At 38.9% G+C, this 26,209-nt stretch overlaps 1 protein-coding gene across 4 annotated transcripts in view; it reads left to right on the top strand.

Moving 5' to 3' along the window:
• The window catches only part of LOC124110533 (ligand-gated ion channel 4-like), a 105,455-nt gene that overhangs the window by 47,745 nt on the left and 31,501 nt on the right, over nt 1–26,209 (top strand). Inside the window, exon 1 of one of the 4 annotated variants that reach the window (XM_046469908.2) lies at nt 2,138–2,335. The exons of the other annotated variants lie outside the window; for them this stretch is intronic. The gene's annotated coding sequence lies outside the window, so the exon portion shown is untranslated. Of the gene's footprint in view, nt 1–2,137; nt 2,336–26,209 lie in introns of those variants that run through there. 4 annotated transcript variants of the gene reach the window in all.

The following is a 26,209-nucleotide window of genomic DNA, read 5'->3' as shown; positions in this document are numbered from 1 at the left end:
CAAAGTGTTAGCAATACGATAAATATGGCTTGTTTATTTGTTTTGAATGTGTGTCTGTGCGGGTGTGCGTGTATGTGTGCGTGTGTGTGCGTGTGTGTGCGTGTGTGTGTGTGAGTGTGTGTGTGTGTGAGTGTGTGTGTGTGTGTGTGTGTGTGTGTGTGTGTGTGTGTGTGTGTGTGTGTGTGTGTGTGTGTGTGTGTGTGTGTGTGTGTATTGTAATGATGAACACCGAATCACGACAGGTCATCCCCCAAGTCGCGAACCTGACCATCCAATCCACGAAGTCACCTTATACAGCATGTATCGGTGACTTAGGACCAGTCAAAACCCGGGATTCCAAAGGCGGACTCAGTAAACTTTTCAAATGTATGTTATAGTAGCCTAAGCACTAAAATAGCCTTGTAGCGTCACTACCGTGTGGGTGAAGGCATCATCACTCCGACAGTCATTAAGATAAACCAGAGTTGTGACAGTACAGAAACAAACGGACAAATAATGAACCCAATTTCTGCCCAGGTCTGCTGGATCGCTCCAAGAAACGGGTTCGAGGTAACTGAACTATTCCGAGGAACGCCCCTATAGAATGTCCCCAAGTACAATAGCTGAATATAGAACTTATTTAAATATATCGTTCAATGCAAATAATGAACAAGAGAAAGCATGTCTTTCTTGACGTACAGACAGTGTATGTAATCGCGGGAGGTTGGCGAAAGATTTTGTGTTTATTTTTGCTCCACTGCCAGTTGTGTAAGCAAAAGACGCGGGGAATAAAGGCGGCATAGACAGATACCACCAACTGTGTGTGCATTGTTTATTCGTTTATCTGTGCAATGATTTTACAAGAATAAAAATGCATTGTTTCTTATCTGCACTTGGTTGTTTGGGTGCATTTCTACCGCTTCTTTTGCGATATACTACCTGGTTTTTAAAATGTACAGCTGGTTGTTGAAATGTACAGCTGCATGTTGAAATGTACATCCGCTTGTTGAATGTAAAGCTGGGTGTTGAAAAGTACACCTCCGTTTTGAAATGTACACCTGCCTGTTGAAATGTTCACCTGCTTGTTGAAATGTGCACCTGCATGTTGAAATGTTCACCTGCTTGTTGAAATGTGCACCTGCGTGTTGAAATGTACAGCTGGTAGTTGAAATGTATACCTTTTTGAAATGTACAGCTGGTAGTTGAAATGTACAACTGCTTGTTGAAATGTACATCTGCGTGTTGAAATGTACAGCTGGTAGTTGAAATGTACACATTGTGGAAATGTTCACCTGCTTGTTGAAATGTTCACCTGCTTGTTGAAATGTTCACCTGCTTGTTGAAATGTGCACCTGCTTGTTGAAATGTACACCTGCCTGTTGAAATGTTCACCTGCCTGTTGAAATGTACAGCTGGTAGTTGAAATGTACACCTTGTTGAAATGTGCACCATGCTTTCAGATACACAACGTTTTGCTTTTGTTTTGGTGAACGATCTTTTCCCGAATAATATTAATAGCTTTCGTCCACATGATGATGAGTCTTAATATGTTTTAAAAACATAACCACTGTTAGGATGTAAATATGTTTGTCATCCGATGTTATTAATGATGAAAGTTTCGTTAATATGCACAATGTTAATATATTTGCTCAATGCGAGACATTAAAGCTTAAGTACAAAAATATACTTCTCAAAGACGAATGAGAAAAGTGTTCGCTAATGACCATTTCTATTCAGAGGATGTTCTTGTGGCTCTGTATAATCGAAATAAAATCATTGATGTCTCCAGCATGAGTGCAGAAATAGTCTCCGCTGTCTAGAAGACGAAATGGCTGGAGTAGCGATATTGTATTCTCTGAATGTTCTGCACAAACGTCTTTCAATATTGCACTTCCATTTGAAGGTTAGAGCTGAGATTTCTCTGTTGGCTCGTAAACTTGGCTATTTTTGTGTGGTAATTTTAAGAGCGTGTCCCGACACACAAAATGCCTCCAACATTCGCATATAATGACCAACCATAGACTAACGCCGTGCAGCGTAGATCAGGCGCTGCAATGGTAATGCTTTCACCAGAAGGCTAAAGTCAACACTAACATCGCTAGCGTGCTGCTATTGGTGCTGGAAAACCACGCCGCCGTCAATCCCTCTGTAGTATTCAATCATATTTTGTTAAAAAGTTGGCAGCGTTGGGATATGAAGTTATTTCCCTCGTGAATCAGGATTCGCGTGGTATCGCGTGGACAACTTGATAAGGGGCAAAGTGTCAATACGAAGGACTGAGTTAAAAGCTTTGAGAGTACGTATGGTTTTACCAAGTGCAGAGCTGCCTGAGAAGGGATTTGTCGATTAAAATCAGGTAAATGTCACCGACCTTGTATCGATTTTCGTGTGTTTTACATATCGCTTGAACTGGTTATGAGTGAAACGTTTGTGATCGCCGGGTGTATTGGATAAGCTTCAGAGACAGCTCGATAGTTTGATTTGATTTCAGGGCAGTACAGATACTTGAATATTGTGTGCATGTCCATTTTCAGGTGCAAAGTTATCAAGTTGTACTCGTATTGGGTCCAGTACCTCTACTCAGGATTATTATATTGTGCTATATTGTGTTATATTGCCTATGTCTTGATTGTGTAACATGTACTATATATATACAGTAAACTACGTTTATAACGAACTCGCTTATGACTAACTGATGGATATAACAAACTGATTTTTGCTCCCGTCCATTTGCAGTATATATGCTTATAACGAACTGCGGTTATAACGAACTAATATTAGTGGTCCCTTTGAGTTCGTTATAACCGTAGTTGACTGTACACGTATAAAAAAAAATAATATGATATCAAGAAGATAGGTGGTTAGCCTTGCAGTTGAGGTGTTCGCTCTTCATGTCGAGGACCAGTGTTCGATTCCCCTCATGGGTACAGTGTGTGAAACCCTTGTCTGGCGTTTCCCCGCATATACAGTTTGTTTGTTGGTTGTTTATCACTGCACTCGCAAACATATGCGGCGATCTCTAAATAATCTAGTCTGAACAAGTAAACCCTGTGATTGACATATATATATATATGCATAAGGATGAAGTCTATTGTCTGAAATGATATTATTATCAAATATCGGAATTTGGTTATCTCGAATGCACCGATATTTCAAATCCATTATTGACCCGTCTGTACTACATTATTGAATATAAACCAGTGTATGTCGAAGTGATAGTACATACCAATATATCGAACACATTGTTGACCCGTAGGTTCTACATTATTGAATATAAACCAGTGTATGTCAAAGTGATAGAACATACCACTACATCGAACGCATTGTTGACCCGTAGGTTCTACATTATTGAATATAAACCAGTGTATGTCGAAGTGATAGTACATACCACTATATCGAACACATTGTTGACCCGTAGGTTCTACATTATTGAATATAAACCAGTGTATGTCGAAGTAATAGTACATACCACTACATCGAACGCATTGTTGACCCGTAGGTTCTACATTATTGAATATAAACCAGTGTATGTCGAATTGATAGTACATACCACTATATCGAACACATTGTTGACCCGTAGGTTCTACATTATTGAATATAAACCAGTGTATGTAGAAGTTATAGTACATACCACTATATCAAACGCATTGTTGACCCGTAGGTTCTACATTATTGAATATAAACCAGTGTATGTCGAAGTGATAGTACATACCACTATATCGAACACATTGTTGACCCGTAGGTTCTACATTATTGAATACAAACCAGTGTATGTCGAAGTGATAGTACATACCAATATATCGAACGCATTGTTGACTCGTAGGTTCTACATTATTGAATATAAACCAGTGTATGTCGAAGTGATAGTACATACCAATATATCGAACGCATTGTTGACTCGTAGGTTCTACATTATTGAATATAAACCAGTGTATGTCGAAGTGATAGTACATACCAATATATCGAACACATTGTTGACCCGTAGGTTCTACATTATTGAATATAAACCAGTGTATGTCGAAGTGATAGTACATACCACTATATCGAACACATTGTTGACCCGTATGTTCTACATTATTGAATATAAACCAGTGTATGTAGAAGTGATAGTACATACCACGATATCGAACGCATTGTTGACTCGTAGGTTCTACATTTTTTAATATAAACCAGTGTATGTCGAATTGATAGTACACACCACTACATCGAACGCATTGTTGACCCGTAGGTTCTACATTATTGAATATAAACCAGTGTATGTCGAAGTGATAGTACATGCCACTATATCGAACGCATTGCTGACCCGTAGGTTCTACATTATTGAATATAAACCAGTGTATGTCGAAGTGATAGAACATACCAATATATCGAACACATTGTTGACCCTTAGGTTCTACATTATTGAATATAAACCAGTGTATGTCGAAGTGATAGTACATACCACTATATCGAACGCATTGTTGACCCGTAGGTTCTACATTATTGAATATAAACCAATGTACATGTATGTCGAAGTGATAGTACATAAATTTATCAATCTACCGAACCTCTAAGAAACTCGAACGATGTATTTACATTTATGGTATACAGGGACGGTGGGATAGTCTAGTGATTAAAGTGTTCGTTCTTCACGCCTATGACCAGAGCTCGATTCTCTACATGGGTGCATTGTGTGAACCCTTGTCTGGTGTTCCAGCCGTCATGTTCCTGGAACATTGCTGAAAGCTACTGAAACTTAAACTCACTCAAGCATTGTCTCAATGAGAGATTGGAGTCATCAGAACATTCTGATAGATTACAGATCTTGAAACAATCTACACATTTGGGAACTTTCATCATTTCATTTTGTGAGTTTTTCTTTGAATACAACCGAGGTCAGTAATTCCATCGTTCCTGGAATGTTCGGACAACACTGTGGCTTTGAGACGAACAAGATGCCAAATGAAAATATCTGGTCTCGATATCTTAGAATGAAAACGCGACAAGACCCTTCGACCTAATCATAAAACATCTCTGCTAAAATATGAGGCCGCGGTACAATTCTTACTTTAATCGTGTGTTCATAAATCATTTTCAAATATTGAAAATGTGAACTTACCCTCCCCCACCGGCGTCGTCGAGACTACACGTATTGTCACATATTTATACATAAGTTATTATCATGGCGTCACAATAGCGCTCGTGATGTCACATACATTTTAAATCTGACGTCAGGCTGATTAAGACAATCGGATTGTAGATGGCTGTTCTCATTCAGTTTGAAAAAATAGATCATTTGTATAAACTACGGGCACAAGAACGTATACACCCATGTTTGATGGTGGCTAAATATTAAACAAACAAGAAATGATTATTCGATGGTGATGCATTTGATACAGCTATCATACTTGTGTTTGGACCTTGTTTGTCCGGCAGTTTATTCGCTGATACCATCAATAGAGACAAGATTCAAAATCCAGATGAGTTATTCTAGCATTGTAAAGGTTAGGGAAACCCGACCCATATTCCCACTCAGACAGAATGAAAAGGCGTGTGTAAAAACTATCTGCCATTGTTGTGGATTGTTTTAACGCCCAAACCATACAGTCTATTGTCTGCAACTGTTCATTACGTTTCCGTCGAACAGACAACATGACGTTAATGATTGGTTTTTAACTCCTGTTCCGCGAAAGCCGCGCACAATTAGATACCTATACCACGTGGCCTGCACGCGTGCCTGTAGGAAGAGCCCACGTTATGTTGGTAAACCAAACATGTGCTGTTGTCATGGGTTACATTCTGTTTGTTTTGTTACATTGTAACTACAGCTAAGTCGGACCTTTGATCCGTATTACATACAGGTGCGTTTGACCTCAAAGGTATTGAAAATAATATTTTGTGTTGGTATGATCATACTCGTAAATCATCTACCTGCTGGCGAACTTTTACACACGTTATCTTCCCGCATTTGATGTTTTTCATCTCGCCTTCATCCAGCGATATCTGAAGAGTTTTCCACGTATCTCCAACTGTATGTGAGTTGAGGGACTATTTTTATCATCTATGCCCACTGATAATAAACACAGACATTTCATGTATGCGCGTAATAATATAAGTACACTTATTGCACTGACGTTCTTGTATACGTATGGCGAGTTTCAGAAATCAACTCTGGTAACTGTATATAATTGAACCTCTTTAATTTGGACTTTACTGAATTGGAAGTATGTGTATTATTATCATGTGTATGACATAGTGCTGATGTTAGTTTGTCTTTCGCTTTTTATATTTGCAATTCATGGTGAGATCCGGTGGTACACTGGTCCGTGAAAGTGCACAGAATACGTTTTGCTTCGAATAACATACACAAGAATCTTAACCATTTCAAGAACAAGTCTTTGAAAGGCATGTAGAAGTGATACACATTTGAAAGATAATTTATGGATGTCAACTTCTTTATTATGAGGAACACGTTTTGGAGAATGTACTTACTCCTTCATCGGGTGAATCATTTCATTTGAAGGACGATAATTTATTCTAATTTCTCAAGTATTGATAAAATGAATGCAATCAGGGAGGTAAATCCGTGGGGACCGTCCAAGGATTTGGGTCAAATTGAGGTCACTCATGCATGCGATTGCTGTCTTGACAATGTAGGAGCATGGGCGACCTATGTTGCTTAATGTATGTTTCTAATATGTAAATAAGAAAGGGACAATTGGGTTATTTTGATTTTTATCACACTCTAATAAATGTAAACGGGAGTATGGGATGCGTTTTGAGGATTTTATACACACAAAATCATTCAACCACAACCGCAATTGAAATGTATCTGCAGTTATGTACGGTACAACACCATATATCGAAACATATTGAAGGTGCACCTTTTGATTTCATTATCTTGCAATCAACATGTGATGATGGTTGATACTGGATCTCTATCACAATCCTGGCCCTTTGGCCTCCCTTACCTATGTCAGATCCTCCAGTGTTCCTCAGTATTCCAGAATGGTCGCTTTTCTCTCGGTCCTTCAGCACTGCAGACTTACCTCGTTAGTCCAAACTCCGTCAATCCAGAAACAATTCCTTCTGGACGATTACTGGGAACGATATACATGGCACGACAAAACCCTTTCCGTATTCATGAGAAATATCTGCTAAAAGCAGAGTCTATTGTACGATTCCAACTACTAGTATATGATGTGTTTATGAATCATTATCAAATAGTTATGATTCCATGTGCTCGTGAAAAGGTGAGCCAATCCTGCCCTAACGGTGGCACCCGTCACAAACACATGTAAAGGCAAGGCAATTGTTCACCTGTTCACCCACGAGCTACGATACTGTGCTATAATACAAGGGGTCAAAGTCAGGTCATTTATGGAATTGGCACCCTTGCTTTCTGATCCTGGTCTAGTGGTAGAGCGTCTGGCTCGAGAACACCAGGTCGTGGGTTCGATCTCAGGCCGTGTCATACACAAAGACGTTTAAAGATGGTACTTGTTGTTTCCCTGCCTGGCGCTCGGCATTTAGGCGCTAAAACAAGGACTGGTCGGCTCGGAGTCAGTATACTGTGTCTGAGCTGGGTATTCATGTTACACTGCGGCATGGTATCTCCGTGGGCTAGCGCTTTAAATCGGCATCAGTCCGGACTAGTCCAAGCAGCCACGGAAAAAAACCCACGTGCATGCACGTCGCTATATATGTGTACTAATCTTGGACGCTACACCTCATCTCATCCCACCTCTATACTGCTTACCTGAACACTGAAATGCAACATAGAATTGACATTAACGGACTACAAAATACACGATAACCTTCAATATGCACATAGTCTTTTCAAGAATATCTGCATACTTAGATAACATTGTGTCAGTAAATTTCACGGGCTGTGGGGTAGTCTAGTAGTTAAAGCGTTCGTCCGTATCGCCAAAGACCCGGGTTCGATTCCCATCATGGGTAGAATGTGTGAAGCCCATTTCCCCTGGGCCTTGTCGTGATATTGCTTGAATATTGCTAAACGCGGCGTCAAATCAAACTCACTCACTGTATATTTCAGAGTACACTATGCTGTGTAAGATTTAACATCACATGAACTTCTGTAAATTACCGTTGTACGAAGAAATATCTTCTCAAGATATAAACAAATAGATCAGACCTGATCAGTTTTTAGTCCCTCTAAAGCCAGTTTCCTCGGATTAATAATGTAGACGATATGCTTTAAAAAGTTCAATTATCACAACGGCACTCCAACACCAAAAAAAATGCGTTTTTGATATTTGAGTTTGCCTACAGAGTAATTGCAGAAATTGAAGCGCTGTGATGTCCCCCACTGAGATTCTGGTAAAAAAAACGGGGAAATATTGTTTTTAGTTTAATGGAAAATCAGTTTTATGTAATGTCTATCAATCATGCAATCCATTTTCTAAGAATTGTGAGTGTTGTGCTGATATTTTCATATCAATTCGCTCCGTCCGCATTCGCCTGTTATTTGCTTAATATGTTTTTTTTACACGGCAACTCTATTGCGAGGCACATGCATGTGTTTGATCAACTATACACTCAACATATACATACAGTTTGGTTTGGGTATTTCTTAGTCAAGCGAGTAGATGGAGTAATATGATTATTTCACATGTTACAGGGTAACAACAAGTACCATGTTTTTAACGCCTTTTTGATTGACACGGCCTTGGATCGAACCCCGTACCTTCCGCTCTCCGGGCGGACGCTCTACCACTAGACCACGGAGTCTGTCCAGTATAGAGAAGTTCTCAACACAGAAACATTGTGGATTCGTACAAAACTTCACATAAATACACAACAAATAATACTGACAAAAACATTTCCGTAAGCATTAGTCGTCTTTACTAGCAGAGTTCAATATACAATTCCGACTATATCACGAGGAGCATGTGTTTATGAATCACTATAAGCAATAGTAATGATACCAGGTGTTGATATCCTGCTTATATACAATGACATTGATTAGTTCAGTAACCATGTTTATTAATGTGTTGATTGTGTACGACATGTGTAATATATATCGGATCGTCGGGTACAGGGGCGATGGAATAGCGATGTAGGTCATGCGTTTGCTCGTCGCACCGAAAAAGGCTTCTACTCACCAGATGGGTAGGATGTGTGAAACCAATTCTTGATGTCCTCGACTGGACATGTCCGGAATAAATCTAAAAAAAGCGACAACCCAAATCACTAATTCCTCCAGTATTACGTTCTGTTACAACATTAACATTTCCTTTGAACTTCCGCAGTTAAAACAAGTTTAACAAGTTCCGCAGCCTTAAATATTAAACGTCGCTGATCACATCGTCATTCGTGATATTAGCAACAGTCGACACATGTGCAGATGGTGTGCGACGCCCTGATTGATACGTCAGAACCTTTTCGTGACGTCAGTTCGAGGTCGGAACGTCATAACGTGAAACTAGCATCACAGCCTTGTTGTAACGTCAAACTGTGAAACTACATTACTGTGAGATCTTAACGTCATGATTTGAAATTAGTATCACTGTGTGATCGTAACGTCATAGTGTGAAATTACATCACTATAAAGTAGTAACGCCATACTGTGAAACGAGCATCACTGTGTGATCTTAACGTCATAAAGAGAAATTACATCACTATGTAGTACTAACGTCATACTGTGAAACCTCATCACAGTGTAGTTGTAACGCTATACTGTGAAATTATCTTGATTGTTTCGTCGTAACGTCATACTAGACATGGATCAAGGAAGATCGCAACGTCGGTTTATGACAGTAGCGCATGGCACGGTCGTAAAACAGGGGACAAAACCAACGTCTTGAGGCTGTCTTGAAAGTCTCATTGTGCCGTGTCTCTGTGTGAAAGTAAAGTCATTCTATGATCGTAACTCCACGATGTGAAAGCAACGTCATTCTATGACCGTAACGCCACGATGTGAAAGCAACGTCATTCTATGACCGTAACGCCACGATGTGAAAGCAACGTCATTCTATGACCGTAACGCGATGATGTAAAAGTAACGTCTACGTGTGATCGTAACGCCACGATGTGAAAGTAAAGTCATTCTATGATCGTAACGCCACGATGTGAAAGTAAAGTCATTCTATTACCGTAAAGCCATAATGTAAAAGTAACGTCTCCGTGTGATCGTAACGCCACGATGTGAAAGCAACGTCATTCTATGGCCGTAACGCGATGATGTAAAAGTAACGTCTACGTGTGATCGTAACGCCACGATGTGAAAGTAAAGTCATTCTATGATCGTAACGCCACGATGTAAAAGTAACGTCATTCTATGATCGTAACGCCACAATGTAAAATTAACGTCATTCTATGATCGTAACGCCACGATGTGAAAGTAAAGTCATTCTATGATCGTAACGCCACGATGTGAAAGTAAAGTCATTCTATTACCGTAAAGCCATAATGTAAAAGTAACGTCTACGTGTGATCGTAACGCCACGATGTGAAAGTAAAGTCATTCTATGATCGTAACGCCACGATGTGAAAGTAAAGTCATTCTATTACCGTAAAGCCATAATGTAAAAGTAACGTCTCCGTGTGATCGTAACGCCACGATGTGAAAGCAACGTCATTCTATGGCCGTAACGCGATGATGTAAAAGTAACGTCTACGTGTGATCGTAACGCCACAATGTGAAAGTAAAGTCATTCTATGATCGTAACGCCACGATGTGAAAGTAAAGTCATTATATTACCGTAAAGCCATAATGTAAAAGTAACGTCTCCGTGTGATCGTAACGCCACGATGTGAAAGTAAAGTCATTCTATGATCGTAACGCCACCATGTGAAAGTAAAGTCATTATATTACCGTAAAGCCATAATGTAAAAGTAACGTCTCCGTGTGATCGTAACGCCACGATGTGAAAGTAAAGTCATTCTATGATCGTAACGCCACGATGTGAAAGTAAAGTCATTCTATTACCATAAAGCCAAAATGTAAAAGTAACGTCTCCGTGTGATTGGAACGCTACGACGTGAAAGTAAAGTCATTCTATGATCGTAACGCCACGATGTGAAAGTAAAGTCATTCTTTGATCGTAACGCCACGATGTGAAAGTAAAGTCATTCTATGATCGTAACGCCACAATGTGAAAGTAAAGTCATTCTATTACCGTAAAGCCATAATGTAAAAGTAACGTCTCCGTGTGATCGTAACGCCACGATGTGAAAGTAAAGTCATTCTATGATCGTAACGCCACGATGTGAAAGTAAAGTCATTCTATTACCGTAAAGCCATAATGTAAAAGTAACGTCTACGTGTGATCGTAACGCCACGATGTGAAAGTAAAGTCATTCTATGATCGTAACGCCACGATGTGAAAGTAAAGTCATTCTATTACCGTAAAGCCATAATGTAAAAGTAACGTCTCCGTGTGATCGTAACGCCACAATGTAAAAGTAACGTCTCCGTGTGATCGTAACGCCACGATGTGAAAGTAACGTCATTCTTTGATCGTAACGCCACCATGTGAAAGTAAAGTCATTCTATTACCGTAAAGCCATAATTTCAAAGTAACGTCTCCGTGTGATCGTAACGCCACGATGTGAAAGTAAAGTCATTCTATGACCGTAACGCCAAGATGTGAAAGTAAAGTCATTCTATTACCGTAAAGCCATAATGTAAAAGTAACGTCTCCGTGTGATCGTAACGCCACGATGTGAAAGTAGAGTCATTCTATTACCGTAAAGCCATAATGTAAAAGTAACGTCTCCGTGTGATCATAACGCCACAATGTAAAAGTAACGTCTCCGTGTGATCGTAACGCCAAGATGTGAAAGTAAAGTCATTCTATGATCGTAACGCAACGATGTGAAAGTAAAGTCATTCTATTACCGTAAAGCTATAATTTCAAAGTAACGTCTCCGTGGGATCGTAACGCCACGATGTGAAAGTAGAGTCATTCTATTACCGTAAAGCCATAATGTAAAAGTAACGTCTCCGTGTGATCGTAACGCCACCATGTGAAAGTAAAGTCATTCTATGATCGTAAAGCCATAATGTGAAAGTAAAGTCATTCTATTACCGTAAAGCCATAATGTAAAAGTAACGTCTCCGTGTGATCGTAACGCCACAATGTAAAAGTAACGTCTCCGTGTGATCGTAACGCCACGATGTAAAAGTAAAGTCATTCTATGATCGTAACGCCACGATGTGAAAGTAACGTCATTCTATTACCGTAAAGCCATAATTTCAAAGTAACGTCTCCGTGTGATCGTAACGCCACGATGTGAAAGTAGAGTCATTCTATTACCGTAAAGCCATAATGTAAAAGTAACGTCTCCGTGTGATCGTAACGCCACCATGTGAAAGTAAAGTCATTCTATGATCGTAAAGCCATAATGTAAAAGTAAAGTGATTGTGTGATCACCATGTATGCAACAAACATCACAAAAGGAGCAGCAACAAGGCGTCGCCGTACGTTGGTCATGTTATAGCAAGATAGTACACCGAGGTCCAAAAAAAGTTCAAATGTAAACACACGTTTCATCTTTATAATAAAATAGTATCCCAAATTGCTTCCTGTTCCTACTATCAAATGAAACGCCACGAACTGTTTATATAATGTAATCAATCCATGCTGGAAATTATTATAAAGATGAATGATCTGTAATCAAACTCAATATTTCCATTGCTTAAGATGCCAGGCCTTATTGGGAGCAATTAGTGATAATATTGCAGTTTCAACAGGTAGATTACGCGGAGTACACTGAAACCGCAAAGTGGTACTGATTTGGGTATTTACAGACAAACATCAGTTAATTACGATAGCCCCGTGGATACAAGTAGTGGATTGACATGATTGATTCATCAGCAAACAAACAAGCAATCAGCTGATCATCATCGATTTGTGTCAATTTCATCCTTCGGGTTGTTGACGCAGGTGCTATGTACCAACTAGGTTTGGCTGTAGGAACGGCACCATCGACGGAGAATTACTTTTCCTTACAAGTCTATGTCTTAAATATCGGCTGTTAACTGACAGAAACAATTTGGAAACATTCAGTTTGCGATCGAAGTGAAATGACTTGATGAATATTGACCGACGCATGAAGCACGGGCGAAACGTTTCGTATAACACTTTCAATCATTGATGTGTGACCAAAATAGACGTTGGTTCGTCATGCTTCAAAGCATTCGGATGACACTTTCATTTACTGATGTGTGACCGACTTACATGTGGATTCTTCATGCTCAAAAATGTTTAGTATGTCACTCTCAAGTCATTGATGGTGTTTTGATACTTCATTTTCAAAAACATTTCAGTAAGCAATTTATCAAGTGTATTGTTAAAGCAAGTTGCTATCCCATTTGTGTGGTATAATTTGGGTGATAATGCATGCTATTTGTCGAGAGAGAATTGTCTATCTGTGTTTCCTTGCTGATCTAGATAAAGATATTTCATTTTAGACAAATAAAAGCGACATAATTATATCATAAGAAATCTCATCCACATAGGACCATGACGCCGCACATTGTTTCTCATATCTTTCTCGATTTATGTCAGCTTTTGAAGTTATGTTCCATATATAGTCATCTATCTGTCCGTTTATATTCAACTATCTATCTATAACCATCTCTGTTCATCCTTCTGAGGGGGCACGGGTGGCCCAGGTGGCCCAATCGTCTAAGGCGCCGCGATTCGCTGTGCAGAGTTGCGTCCCTTGGGCACGCCAGAAACCTATGATTGTGGGTTCGAATCCCGGTTCGCCCCGATTATGTTTCTAGGTTTGTCAGCACCATACTCGTGCTCGTGGGTTTCACAGAAGTGGTAAACGTCTGAGACCTACATCACCTCGGGCTTTCCTCCCACATTAAGCTGACACGCCGCGATATAACTGGAATAATGTTAAAAGCGGCGTTAAACCCTACTCACTCACACTCACTCACTCATCTTTCTGTATATATTCATCTGTATATGTTCATTTTCTATCTATATCTACATCTTTTATTAATATTTATCTTTCTATATATGTTCATTCATCAATCTGTATTCATTTATGTCTATGCATCTATCTGTCTGTGTTCATCTATAAATTTGTATTCATCTACCTACAAGTATATCATTCTCTCTATCTATATTCATCGTTCTACCTGTATTCATCTTTCTATCTGTTTTCATCTTTCTATCTGTTTTAATCTTTCTAACTGTATTAATCTTTCTCTCTATATTCGTCTTTCTACCAGCATCCATCTTTCAATCTGTATTCATCTTTCTCTCTATACTCATCTTTCTATCTGTATTCATCTTTCTCTCTTTAGTCGTGTTTCTATCTGTATTCATCTTTCTCTCTATATTCGTCTTTCTATCTGTATTCATCTTTCTCTCTATATTCATCTTTCTACCTGTATTCATCTTTCTATCTGTATTCACCTTTCTATCTGTATTCATCTTTCTCTCTATATTCATCTTTCTACCTGTATTCATCTTTCTATCTGTATTCACCTTTCTATCTGTATTCATCTTTCTACCTGTATTCATCTTTCTCTCTATATTCATCTTTCTACCTGTATTCATCTTTCTATCTGTATTCACCTTTCTATCTGTATTCATCTTTCTATCTGTATTCATCTTTCTACCTGTATTCATCTTTCTACCTGTATTCATCTTTCTATCTGTATTCATCTTTCTACCTGTTTTCATCTTTCTATCTGTATTCACCTTTCTCTCTATATTCATCTTTCTACCACCTGTATTCATCTTTCTATCTGTCTTCATCTTTCTATCTGTATTCACCTTTCTATCTGTATTCATCTTCCTATATTTATCTTTCTATCTATGCCACATATGAACCAATATTCATCTTTCTGTATTCATATTTGTGTCTGTATTCATCTATCTATATTCATTTTTAATATACTTCTTTCAATCTATATCCTCCCTCTACCTATACTAGGATTCCTAGCTATATCAATCTTTCTATTTATATTCATGTTATACCTGCATATATCTGTCTATATTCATCTTTCTGTCTATATCCTCTATCCACTGATATCCATGCATCTATATTCACATGTCTTTGTTAACTATCTATGTTCATCTATGTATATTCACCTTTTTCATCTATCTATCTCTCTGCAGCTACCTTGTCAGTCATGAGTTCTATTTAAGAATGCCCTCCATCAAGAGTCGGAATGCTGCCGCCATGCCCATATCCCACATAGCTAGTACACACTGAGTACACATTAATGCGAAATGAAGCGACCAGCATGAGTTGATGCTCTTATTATACGTGTTTAGTGTTATTAACTAAGCCTTGTCCTCGGTTTATGACATCACCACACATAAAAGTGCTATCAAGCAGATTAGAAAACCCAGGCTCGGTGTGTGATAGCAGCGGCCACGGCAACCACTTTATGTCATTTTGGTGTCCTCGTTGCCTTTATGTACAATACAACATGGCCAATTTGAAGCCCAAATTGTAATTATGTTGCCAAAATATTTCGGAACCACAAATTGTTCCACCACCATAATTGTATGTTGTCTAGACAATGTGACATTATATCCCATATATCTCTCTTAGATAATATTTTTAAAGATAAAACATGCTCAGTTTTAATAAGGCTGTATAAGTTGGTAATTGTGACATGCATGGCTTTGGTGGCTTCGGATGTTCATCGATCGTTCTGTGCTGTTGGCTGTTAAAGTCCTTCCATAACCTCCACGCTGCATGAAACACAATCAGTGCAAAGGAAACAGCATTATGCTGAATATACTCGGTAAATGATGCAGAGGACAAACTACCCCTCTCTGCGTGGTGTCTCGAAACAGATATCATGATCGGTTTCGCAGTTATGCAACATTATAAACGTGTTTCAAGTAAATGTACACCTTCTAACTTTTTCATACTTCAAGCAATAATCGATGTTTTCAAAACGTAACCAGGCTGTTAATTCTATGGAATTAAGTTTTAAATTATAGTGTTGAAATATCTTACTTTTACGGGGTAAAAGTGTTTCCATGTTATATGTGGAGACATCAGTTTGTTTACATGGTCTTAAACGTTCCAGGTATTTACTCTTTGAATTGATACTGCTAAAGTAAGGTCTGTGAAACAACTTGCCAACGTTATGGGGTGTATCTGGCAACATCTCCCTAACCAGGCGTAACCCCACCACGAGAAGATACGTGCGCCGGCCCTTAGGTTGTCAATCAGTTCATCCTCTATCAACAACATATGGTGAATTAGCTCCTGTTTGCAGCTCCTGCAGGAATCATGCTTGTGTTCCTCCCAGTGTCTGTTTACAGTCACGAAGCTTCTAACATAACATCACCACAACGTGAGAAGGCTACTAACTCTGATGGGCTTGTATCTATGTTGTGGCGTAGTGTTGCACTGAGAAGTGACATTTGTGCATTTCACCGTATATACCTGTATCACATTGAGTGAATAGCACCTCTGTGCATTTGTGACACTTGTACGGTTCACAGTATCTACTGGTTAACTTTGAGTCAATATGACACTTGTACGGTTCACTGTATCTACTGGTTAGCTTTGAGTCAATGTGACACTTGTACGGTTCACTGTATCAACTGGTTAAATTTGAGTCAATATGACACTTGTACGGTTTACAGTATCTACTGGTTAACTTTGAGTCAATGTGACACTTGCACGGTTCACTGTATCTACTGGTTAACTTTGAGTCAATATGACACTTGTACGGTTGACTGTATCTACTGGTTAACTTTGAGTCAATATGACACTTGTCCGGTTCACTGTATCTACTGGTTAACTTTGAGTCAATATGACACTTGTACGGTTCACAATATCTACTGGTTAACTTTGAGTCAATGTGACACGTGTACGGTTCACAGTATCTACTGGTTAACTTTGAGTCAATATGACACTTGTACGGTTCACAGTATCTACTGGTTAACTTTGAGTCAATATGACACTTGTACGGTTCGCTGTATCTACTGGTTAACTTTGAGTCAATATGACACTTGTACGGTTCACAGTATCTACTTGTTTACTTTGAGTCAATATGACACTTGTACGGTTCACAGTATCTACTGGTTAACTTTGAGTCAATGTGACACTTGTACGGTTCACAGTATCTACTGGTAAACTTTGAGTCAATATGACACTTGTACGGTTCACTGTATCTACTGGTTAATCTTGTGCTGAGAACTGGATTTGACATTTAAGCATTTCACCGCATCTAACAGTTAACTTTGAGTGAATATGGCATTTGTAAATGTCACCGTATCTTCCGCCTTTGAGCTGATAAGTGAATTGATCATTTGTAGATATCAAACTGAGTGCTTCGAGGGAAATGTCCCATTCGCGGCTGCGTGAAGATTGGGCGTTTGTTTTGAGCAGAGATTTCTTTTGATTATGGAAAGGGTTTTGTTATCTTATTTACATCTGACAAAGTGTTCAATTATATACAGAAGTGGACACAACCGACTTGAAAAACATTTTTGTGTGTTCATTAGTTTAACAAAATCACGATAATTAGTTTTGATTTACACCACAATCAACACCCGCGTCCTACACACAACATGCGTCAGACACCTGGAGCATTGAGAGTCATGTATTTCCGCCATTATTGACAGCAAAGATCAAAATACTGCATCACTTTGAAACATAAAAAGTCGATGTGTCTGAAATTGGAGACTACTTTAACGCACATACGAACCTTTGATTCCTCCTTTCTGTGAATAATGAAACAAACTCCTTATAACGAAAGCACACGTGTCCATTTCCCTTAAATCAATAAAACCCACCCACCGTGTTTGTTGCACTGAAGGTGAAAGTACTTTTTAGAAGTGTAATACCCTATTTAACTTCAACGGGTCTACACCACACAGTGCCCATGATTTCTTATATATAAAATCTGGCTTTATTTGCATGACGTTAAAATGATGCATTCAAATTTTTGAGCCTGTGTTATGGGGCTTGTGTAGAGTCAGTCGAATAGCTCTCCGTAATATGAGTAATGGGCTTGTGTACCATCGAATGTTCAAACCAACTCACGTTTCAGATCATATATGCCATTAGGCTGGTTGCTATTATTCATAGCAACTGGTAGACATGGTGTTTTTAATCTTGGTTATCTATAAACTTAAAATGACACAATCTGTTCAGCGGTAGGGAAGGCCCTCTTACCATTTTTGTCATCACTAATTTTCAGTGATCCATTTTAATAATGTTCACACTATGTTGCCTTTTAAGCCCAATGGAATCTGTTCTGTCGGATAGTCGAGACTGGTTATTCTCTGGCGTTGAAATTTTGTATTTACCTTTATTCTAGACTGTCTACTTACGTGGATATTATGCATTGAAACAATAACATGCTCATCTCAACCCTGCCCCCTACGTACATCTCACGCTCCGTGAGTGATAATCTAACAAATATTAGAAAGGACCCCAGATACCTAAACTGAAGTAATCTACTATATAGTAGACGTGCATGGGCTGTGTTGGACATATTTGTTTCAGGGTCTGTATGACTGACTAACCCTGCAATATTCATCGATAGGTGCAGGAACATTCCAGGGTTACTAGCTTCCTGTTAAATCCTTACATGAAGAAATCCAGACGAAAGTACATGGCGACCTTATACGTGCCTTCTCTGTAAGCAAGGGGTGGTTTAGCAGAAACCTGATGAGCCTGCATTAACTCAGAACATGACTGTAGGGTGAAACACTACATGATGTATTTTGGAAGGTGTTAGGAGGTCACTCGTTAGTGGCTTTTAGAGACTGGATAGCTTTGTTGTTCGTGTAACGGGCCGGGGTTCTCCTTACTTAACATCTGTGTGTTTATTATATGTGTGTATCTATATAGGCATGTGTTCATATTCTGTATCCATACCACGTATTTATGCCATGTGTGTTATGCATATGTTGTCTGTATGTAAGTATGCTCGGTGCATATTTGTTGTGTGTATGTTGTGTACATGTGTGTATGTTATGTGTACATGTATGCATATTGTGTACATGTGTGTTGTGTATGCTCCGTGTACTTATTGATGTATGTATGTTGTGTACATGGAGGGATTTTGTGTACATGTGTGTTGTGTATGTGGACTAACATTTTTGGTTCGGTGGCTGGGTTAGATCGCCAACTTTGTGTTCCGGACGGGACTCAACCCAAGAAAGTACGAGAATCTGTACTTTACTCAGAAAGTGTTATCCCAATTATAACATTTGTTGTCAAGTAAACACAATAAATGTATATTCGGCTTTGGATGGGTAATGATATCACAGACATATACGGATATTGATGATGACTTGGAGGAGCTTCGTAACGCACGTCTTCTCAATTCAGGGATTGGTAAATCCAAATATAAGTGTGCGCGTGCGTGCGTGCGTGCGTGCGTAAATGTGGGCCTGTTGGATGTTACATAAAACATTCATCTTGAGCGGGATGGTAGTTCGAGTAGGATTAGCATGTTAACTATATGATCCTCTTTAGGCAGAGAATGCCGCGCATGAATGTATTGATGAAATTCCTAGGTACATGGGGCCTTTTCGTCCCCAGGAATACCCACAGTGGAGACTTCAATGGGGATAGGGTGTACACAATGTGCTACCTGGTAGATTGTGTGTCATCAGACCGGACAACGTTGGTCTTTGACTGATTGTGGCGTAAAACACACTTATTCATTTACTTATATCGGAAATTGAATGTTCATCTTAATTGTTATTGTTGAACATGTAATATATTTTTAAAGAAATAAAACAGTGACATAATAACTACAACTTTATGTGAGCGCGAGTAGCTTTTTTGGAATGAGATGAATAAGTCTTATAAAGTTGTAAGCTTCTTCACAACCGTGTAAATATGAATTGACTTTATTGGGTAATCAAAAAAGAGATAGGACATAAAATAGCCAAATTTCATACGATTTCACTTGTCCACCATCTTGGATGCAAGGCGAAAACATTTCAGCGCGTTTGAAGCCACTGAGAATGCCCCCTGCAGAGTTGGACGAACATTCTGCGGTGGCGCGGCTGAGTTGACCAGAGGCTATCAGCAGTATTTCCTGTCCAGGTTATTTAGGTCAGTTGTTTGTGTGTGTGTGTGTGTGTGCGTGCGTGCGTGTGCGTGTGTGCGTGTGTGCGTGCGTGCGTGTTTGCGTGCGTGCGTGCGTGGGGGGGGGGGGGGGGGTGCGTGGGGGGTGAGATTGGGGGGATAGATGATAGATTTAGCAACAAGTAAGGTCATCTTGAGTGGGAGGGTATTCGCAGATGGATTAGCATATGAACTATGATTCTCTTTAGGCAGAAAATGAGGATCCACGATGTTCGACCTGGTAGAAGTGTGTTATCAAACCTCACAACATTGGTTTTTTGACTGACTGTAGCGTCAAAACAAACTCATTCATTTACTTGAACTGAATGTTCATCTTAATTGTTATGGATAGTCACGGAGCCATGATCCAGAGTACAGGGTGTCATTAGATAGAAATAAACTAAGTAATAATAGGATTACCAGAAAAACGGGGTTTTACACACAAGCCAATAAACTTCGCTCATTAACACCAGAGTAAGTCAGTACAAGATTGAAAACTGCCCCATAATTATGTATGACATGCTTGTCGGGTATTGCTACATATATATGTGAAAACAAAGTTATTAAAATGAAGAGCAAAACTGATGAAAGTTAACAATAAACGTGTATACGTGTTATATCGTCACTGCAAAAATAATGATTGTTTGTCTTTAGTATTAACATTCAAATACGTTATATCTGTATTAGCGATATTGTCTTTGTTCCACCGGTGAGTCAGCGTTAGCCGTACTATCTCGTAGTATAATTGTAATTCTGAAGACATCACGATACAGTTTTTACGATGCATCACGTCTGCACTAGCGCTTGATAACAGCCTTGTGTTTGGGTGTTTCAGTGGTTTAAATCGCTGCTCTTGATATTGTTGATTAAACTTTGATACTATGAACAATATAATGTTTTGTGAGAGGTTGACTTTAGAACGGTAACATACTAATAGTATATAGGATGACATAAACAGAACAATGAGAAGTTCGTCCAGATTAGTGTATAGGCAACATTTAATAATTAAAATAATTACATTCAACAACTCCCCTTTTAAGTCCATTTTCCTGACTTATAAGTAAATGCAAGAACAATCGGTCGGAATACAATGTATAGTTCTTGTCACTTCCATATGACTATATAGCATACAATAAGTTATCGGGTCCCGTTTAGATCGGTTTGGGTGGCAGCCTAGATAGCCATAGAATAGTTTCATCTTGGAATCTCCCATATCACTGGGGATACTCTTCAATTTAAATGGAGTTACTCGTTACGATTCCGAACCTTCACGTGACTGTGTTTATGAACCATTGTCAAATAGTGGTGACATTAAATCTAGGAAACAATACGCGAAATCGCGCATGCACAGAACGGAAAATTTGGTCAAGGCATTAAGTAATCCGCATGCGCAGAACGATTGATTTCAGTACTTCCGCTAAGCGCATCGAGTGCAGCGTCAAACGCGGGCCTGTAATCTAACACGCGGGGACTGACCAATGAAAACTGAGAAGTAGAAATACCGGTAGACGCTGTTGCTTGATTGACAATGTCAATCAAGAAAGGGAGGAGCTTAACGCTATCGTTCTCTCCCAGTAAATTCCGATGTCAAATAACGACGTTATTTGGACGGAAAAACGATGGTTTGAAAACGTCCAAATAACGTCGTTTTTCCGTCCAATGACCATATACGGAAAAAAACGACGTTTTCGTGTTTGCAGTGTGCTCCGTGTAGTTATTGATGTATGTATGATGTGTACATGTGTGTATGTTGTGTACATGGATGTATGATGAGTACATGTGTGTTGTGTATTATCCGTGTAGTTATTGATGTATGTTTGATGTGTACATAGGTGTATGTTGTGTACATGTGTGTATGTTATGTACATGGATGTATGATGAGTACATGTGTGTTGTGTATGATCCGTTTAGTTATTGATGTATGTATGATGTGTACATAGGTGTATGTTGTGTACATGTGTGTATGGTGAGTATATGTGTGTATGGTGTGCACAAGTGTGTTGTGTATGATCCGTGTAGTTATTGATGTTTGATGATGTGTACATGTGTGTATGTTGTATACATGTTTGTATGTTGAGTACATGTGTGTATGTTGTGTACATGTGTGTATGTTGTGTACATGGATGTATGATGAGTACATGTGTGTTGTGTATTATCCGTGTAGTTATTGATGTATGTATGATGTGTACATAGGTGTATGTTGTGTACATGTGTGTATGTTGTGTACATGTGTGTATGTTGTGTACATGGATGTATGATGAGTACATGTGTGTTGTGTATGCTCCGTGTAGTTATTGATGTATGTTTGATGTGTACATAGGTGTATGTTGTGTACATGTGTGTATGTTATGTACATGGATGCATGATGAGTACATGTGTGTTGTGTATTATCCGTGTAGTTATTGATGTATGTATGATGTGTACATGTGTGTATGTTGTATACATGTGTGTATGTTGTATACATGTTTGTATGTTGAGTACATGTGTGTATGTTGTGTACATGTGTGTATGTTGTGTACATGTTTGTATGGTGAGTATATGTGTGTATGGTGTGCACATGTGTGTTGTATATGCTCCGTGTAGTTATTGATGTATGTATGATGTGTACATAGGTGTATTTTGTGTACATGTGTGTATGGTGAGTATATGTGTGTATGTTGTGTACATGTGTGTATGTTGTGTACATGTGTGTATGTTGTGTATATGTGTGTATGGTGTGCACATGTGTGTTGTATATGCTCCGTGTAGTTATTGATGTATGTATGATGTGTACATAGGTGTATTTTGTGTACATGTGTGTATGATGTGTACATGTGTGTATGGTGTGTACATGTGTGTATGGTGAGTACATGTGTGTATGGTGTGTACATGTGTGTATGGTGTGTACATGTGTGTATGTTGTGTACATGTGTGTATGTTGTGTACATGTGTGTATGTTGTGTACATGTGTGTATGTTGTGTACATGTGTGTATGGTGTGCACATGTGTGTTGTGTATGCTCCGTGTAGTTATTGATGTTTGATGATGTGTACATGTGTGTATGGTGTGTACATGTGTGTATGGTGTGTACATGTGTGTATGTTGTGTACATGTGTGTATGTTGTGTACATGTGTGTATGTTGTGTACATGTGTGTATGGTGAGTACATGTGTGTATGGTGTGCACATGTGTGTTGTGTATGCTCCGTGTAGTTATTGATGTATATATGATGTGTACATGTGTGGATAATGTGTACATGTGTGTATGAATGAATGAATGAATAATTGAATGAATGAATGAATGAATAAATAAATGAATAAATGAATGAATGAATGAATGAATGAATGAATGAATGACAATTTTTAATTTCCTCCATTAATTTCGGAGAGTGATATACATTTGGAATCATGTTAACACAGCATATTTACAAGAACATTATGCAGAGAAATTGGCAATACTGAATATTTACATGTCGTGGTCCTGGTATGAGATATACTGTCTATAGGTAGAGCATTGATCGCTGGTTCCAGGAGCTTACATCTCGTGATATAGAAGATATGAATTCAGCCCGGCACATATCCTCTACAATACGGGTTATACCACTTAGCAATGTCACAAGTTTTACTTCGTCATCTGCACAGTCCTCAATACACATGTATTGTTCGAGGTTTAAAGTGTCAAATAGATGCTCATAGAGGGTGTTCCTTGCCTCAGCTAAAGCTGTACAACACAGCAGTTGGTGCTTTATTATGTCATCGCACTCGTCCTCACACATTAAACACTGTCCAGGTGTTATTGGTAGTGTTCCTAGCTTCACAAGTGCATACATAGGTCTAGTTTGTATATTGTACAAAATACACATATTCCACAGTCTATGAGGTACAAGCTTACTGTGAATTTTAATAAATCTGTTTAATCTGGGTGATCTCACAGACTCGTGTGCCAATGAGCAGTTTCATGTTCTGTTATTTTAGTCTGTACGGTTTTGTTCCACACATCCTTGGATGGAAAGTGGTTAGTTTTCATAAAGTGAACTATTATGGTCCGTAATTCATATTTCTTTGCCACATTGAGTAGATCATGTGTTACAGACTTAATTTTGTCACTGCCTGTTATATATTGAGCACACTTGAGAACACAATGTGTGTTGTGTATGCTCTGTGTAGTTTGTTTGATATTTGACACGAAAAACTGCTGAAATGAGTAATATCATGCAGCACAAACACAAGCCCCGCCCATTTTATTTTCAGCCAGTCAGTTTGCCGTTACTGGGCCTGGCCTAATTTGATTTTCGGCTTATGGAAACATGAACGCTAAATAAAATGCCTGGTTAGTCAGTCAAATGCCACGGAATGACTTGCAATTCATTGCTATGAAGAACGAAGTGCCGTCGAAATAGGAAATTATAATTCGGACTTAATGCTTCTTGAAGAGTTCCGACTCTACAGAAACTGTGCGACTGCTCCCCTGACTTACGATTGTGTGACAGATAATATACGATGCAAGGGAGGGTCTCTTTTATGATCACAACATCCATTAAGTCACAAATTAGTAGGAAATTGCATTCTTATAAAATTGAACCAATTCATCTTTATCGGGCAGATAAACGTAAAACCCTTTAGCTGTCAAAACACAAACCTTTCATATCAAAATGCCTTTTCATTCAACTTCAAAAATAAACTGAGCCAGTCTTTGACAGTGTGTTTAACCTTTTCATCAATTATGTAGTTGCGGTAGGGTTGGAATAAGTACGGAATTTTTACTATACGATATAAACGTGCCATGGAATACCATGATCTGTTTACCACAAGATATGTTTTAGGCAAGGACGAAGACGTCCCTTGATCTTCTATGGAAACATTTCAAGATCACCAAATCTTATCTGATACCATTGGACCCTTAATCTTAGTTTAGTTGGAGATGCAAATCAGCCTGTTGCAAAGGGTCCGGAAATTTGAAATGAAAGTATTTTGTGTGCCTCGATCTACTGATCAGCTCCACTGTAGGGCAAAGGCTACGTCAAGTTTGAATTAGATAGAGTTACTACTAAAGAAAGTCGATTACGATTTATCGATTAGCTATGTCTATCACTTAGTTTGTGAGACGATTCCTCTATTCAATAAATGCAAGCGCTTCAAGACGATAATGTTGCTGCTTCTTTTCGCGTCTGCTTGACGAAGGAGCAGTAAAAAGCAATCTCGGAGCTGTGTTTGCACATAACATGAAAAATTATCATCAATTGGGTGCGAAGACATCTCAGCCACAAGGCAGTATCTCTCGATAATAAAACTAGCGACCGCGGCAAATTAAAGTATTGGTGGAGTGGCACAATTTGACCAAGGATCAACCAGAAGCAGTCTTGATTGTTCATATTTGAGTCATGATCAATCCATAAGCTCTGAAAATGAACTTCATTGAATCAAGGAGATTAGCAGTGTTACTGCATTTCAAGATTCTTGGCTCGGGACTGAAGTCGTACGGAGGCACGTTCGGGCCAAATTAGCCTATTTGCTTCTTTCCAAACATGTTTTGGGTTATTGATCTTCGCTTGTCGATTCCATAAGCGCTTTTATAAGCGAGATCAAAAGGGACTCCTTTTCTCAAGCGTCGCAGTGCTGGTCCGGACTTTCTGCATATTCTGTGTATAGTTCCATCAGATAGCCCCACTGGGCTCTTTAAATGTTTATCAGTTTGTATGCAGTTCTTCATACTCACCATAAGCGCTGTGTATTCTTTTGATGTGAATTGAGTTTGTCGTTTCTGAAAACAGATACATTCTCCTGTATCACCTAATTTGCCATATGATCCATAAACTTCAAAGAGAAAAGGATGGCTTAGAATACATTAGACAGTTTTGTGAAATCAGGGTAACGATTATAACAACAGGACTATTCATCGCAGTAGGTGCTCTACAGATAAAGACGATAACAGCTTCTACAAATGTATGCACCATGTTAATTATCCTATAACCGTATCGTATCTCTTGTCGCTGATGGGATATGTGGGAAGTTGTCATCCATATGTTGTCTTGTTTGTCATTCATTCCCACTGGTCTATGAGGTGAATCTGGTGAAAACGTTAGCTCGCTACTCTCCCTTCGATTTCATCTTTATGATGCCAATGGTGATGCCAGTGATGATGCCAATGGTGATGCCAATTGATGATGCCAATTGATGATGCCAATGATGTTACCAATGATGTTGCCAATTGCGATGGC

The sequence above is a fragment of the Haliotis rufescens genome, unplaced genomic scaffold (assembly GCF_023055435.1).
Source record: "Haliotis rufescens isolate VD_foot unplaced genomic scaffold, xgHalRufe1.0.p SCAF_43, whole genome shotgun sequence".
Classification (NCBI taxonomy): domain Eukaryota; kingdom Metazoa; phylum Mollusca; class Gastropoda; order Lepetellida; family Haliotidae; genus Haliotis; species Haliotis rufescens.
This window is presented reverse-complemented; position numbering and strand designations above follow the sequence as displayed.